Below are 3,114 nucleotides of genomic sequence, written 5' to 3'. Positions count from 1 at the left end.
ATATATATATATATATTCCGACGAACTGATAACGTCCTCCTTTTTTGGAAGTCGGTTAATAAGCTTACTTCGATGTTTTTTTTTTAGTTTCTTCGCGTATTTCTTTTCTCTTCTCTGCCTCGCTAATTTGAATATACTATGTATGTATATCTATATCTATATACATAGCCTAAAAGAAAGTCGAGACTTTTAGTACGCGATAATCTCGAAAACTACTGAACGGATTTTGACGACATTTTCTCTAATATATTTTGTATCGATAGGAGAGTCACCATTTCATTCTAATAAGCGTAGGCGTCAGTTCTGCACCGTTACTGTGAAAATACGTAGCCTCTGGATGTTTAATAATGGGCACGTTCAGAAGACGCAACAGCTCAGTAACTGTTGCGATTGCACCTTCTGAACGCGATGTTGTGTACTTCTGATCAACTGAACAGTTGCGTATTATATGATCGTAATATTTTTCTGATCATTTGAGACAACATGTTGGTGTGTACCTCTGAGAGTTGAATTTGACAGCTAATGTATCAAGCCGTTCAGAAGATGCATAACGATCACTGATTTTTTAGCAACGGTAGCGCTCAACTGCTGCGACTTCTGAACCTACCCAATGTATTGTTTTTCTGAGTAGGGCTGCCACGTGTTTAAAAACTGTAAAATCTTCACCTTTCGTTGGAAAAAATTGAGTTACCAAATGAAAGTGCGTGGCCTTCGCATGTACAAAAACTTTAAGTTTTTGGAGTAGGGTGGCTACCTATTTAAAATTACGATCTTCTATACATAGTAAAAGGGAAAGGCGAGATAATCTAACCACGCTACTGAACGGATTTATACAAAATTTTTTATGTATATAATAAACGAAGTACATGATGACATATGATTTCTTTCTCCAAATATGTAAATGTACATCATATGAATACATTCAGCGCGTGGCGAAGCCTCGTGCATCCGTGGCCGGCTAGTAGTATATATATAATATATACATACCCTGCAAAAAATTGTGCGACTAATCTCTAAAGAGAGTATTCCGGGATGAGTCTCAATCGGGTACAATTGGGCATTAATTAGTCGCAACTAGGCTCATACGGGTACTAATGGGGATCAATTAGTCTCGACTCATCCCTTGCGGGTACCATTGTATGCAGTATACAAAACTTCAAAATTTTTACAAAAAAAGTTTCTTTTTTTAAAAGAATTTATGACCAACTGAAAGGTAATTAAATTTCCTTTATTTTAATATGTGTAACCATTCATGATTCTCAAAAATTTTGTGTTAAACAAGTCTTGGCTAACAACTTTGTATTTTTCAGTCGCATATGGCAGTACACAACACTTTAAAATTTTTATAACAAAAGTGAATTTATTTAAAATAATTTATATCTAGAAGAAAAATAATAGGACTACCTTTACTGTAATTAGCATTAACAACAAGAATTTTTAACCATTTACCAAAAAAAAAGCCTTGGCTTACAACTTTGTGAATTGCGTACATGTATTCTGCACTCGCACAAGGCCGTACACAAAACAGAAATTATGGTAAAAAAATTTAATTTTTTTTAAAGAATTTATAACTAAAAGAAATATGTAATTTTTATGCATTTTAATTTAAAACAATTTCTGCAAAATCGATGGCAATTAATGCCTTTATTAAACTCTATATGTAATGCATATTTCGATAAAAAAAGAAGGGAGTTTAATCAAATGGCATTAATTGTCATCGATTTTGCAGAATTTTTTTAAATTAAATTGCATGTGGGGGCTCTTTAACATTGCGTCACATTAGGATTAGGTTAAAAGTAATGGCTTCTGCTGCATTCATGCACTGTAAAGCGATTGCATTATTTGGAGCCGATTCTGGAGTTGATGGCGTTGTGAACGTAGGTCTCTGCTGGGAATATAGAAACCGAATTAGAAACTGTAGTATCCTTGCCGGTTGCATCCTATAATTAAAAAAACAGTAAATAAAGGATGTAGTTGAAAAATTACATTTCGGGTACGGTTTAGTTATTTGTACAATGATTTTGATTTGCTGTACCCAAATCAACCCGAATCAAAATCGTAAACATTTTCCTATATTTCTTAAGCTTTTTTTGCTTACCTTCATTTCATTCGGAAGATGTTTTGCGAAGCATGCTTCCCATTTTACGTCACTGTGTCTGGTGTAAGTTCAAACGAACCTTATTGCGGCTGGATGGAGCAATGGAGGTAAAGCGAAATGTGCTTGCATCGCGTTGATCCTTGAAATAGCGGGGTGTGTTTGTCGCTTTGTTGTTGTTGTTGTTGTAGCGGCTACAACAACCCCGCCCAGATCGGTTGGTATCTCAGTCGTTGTCGTCAAGTTCCACTAACGGCAACCCTAGGAAGCGTGCAGCTTCTGCGGGGTTTGCCCATAAGGACAAGGTCGTTAGGGATGTCGGGTTTGCCGGGCATGCGAAGAGATGTTTCGAGTCATGTGGGGTCTCTCCGCATGCCGGACATTCGTTCGGCACATCCTCATTCAGCCTACTCAAGTAGGAGTTTAACCTGCTGCAGTAGCCGGAGCGAAGTTGTGCAAGTGTAGTGCGCGTCTCCCGAGGCAGATGAAGCTCCGTCTCGTCAATGTCCGGGGGTGGTGTGCCTAGAACGGCATTCACAGGTCTAGAGTCTACATAACTCGAGACTGAGTCCCTGTGAATGCCGTTCAAGGCCTGTCTGTAGGCTGTCGGGTCCAGAGGTTGCTTAATGAACCTCTGGACTTCGTCCGTTAGTTCATATAGATGCCTCCTGACGTGCCTAGGCGAGGGCTCCTCTGCAAGCAGCTGTCTGCTCGGGTGGCCACTTCTGTGGCTCCCGATCAGGAACTGCTTGCAGAGCATTATATTGTGCTCCTTTACCGGGAGCATTTGCGCCTCGCCGTGCAGGTGGTGTTCAGGCGTCATCAAGAGGCATCCCGTCGCTGTCCTCAGTGCGGTGTTTTGTGCGGTCTGTAGCTTCGTCCACTGCGTCCTACTAGTCCCAGGCGACCACACTGGCGCTGCGTAGTTCAAAACCGGCCGGCCTATTGCCTTGTATGTTGCCAGCAACGTTTCTTTGTCTTTGCCCCAAGTACTGCCGGCTAGCGACTTGAGGACCTTG

The sequence above is a fragment of the Rhagoletis zephyria genome, unplaced genomic scaffold, assembly GCF_001687245.7.
Source record: "Rhagoletis zephyria isolate East Lansing unplaced genomic scaffold, Rhagoletis_zephyria_1.1 Rzeph_scaffold_01800, whole genome shotgun sequence".
Taxonomy (NCBI): Eukaryota; Metazoa; Arthropoda; class Insecta; order Diptera; family Tephritidae; genus Rhagoletis; species Rhagoletis zephyria.
This window is presented reverse-complemented; position numbering follows the sequence as displayed.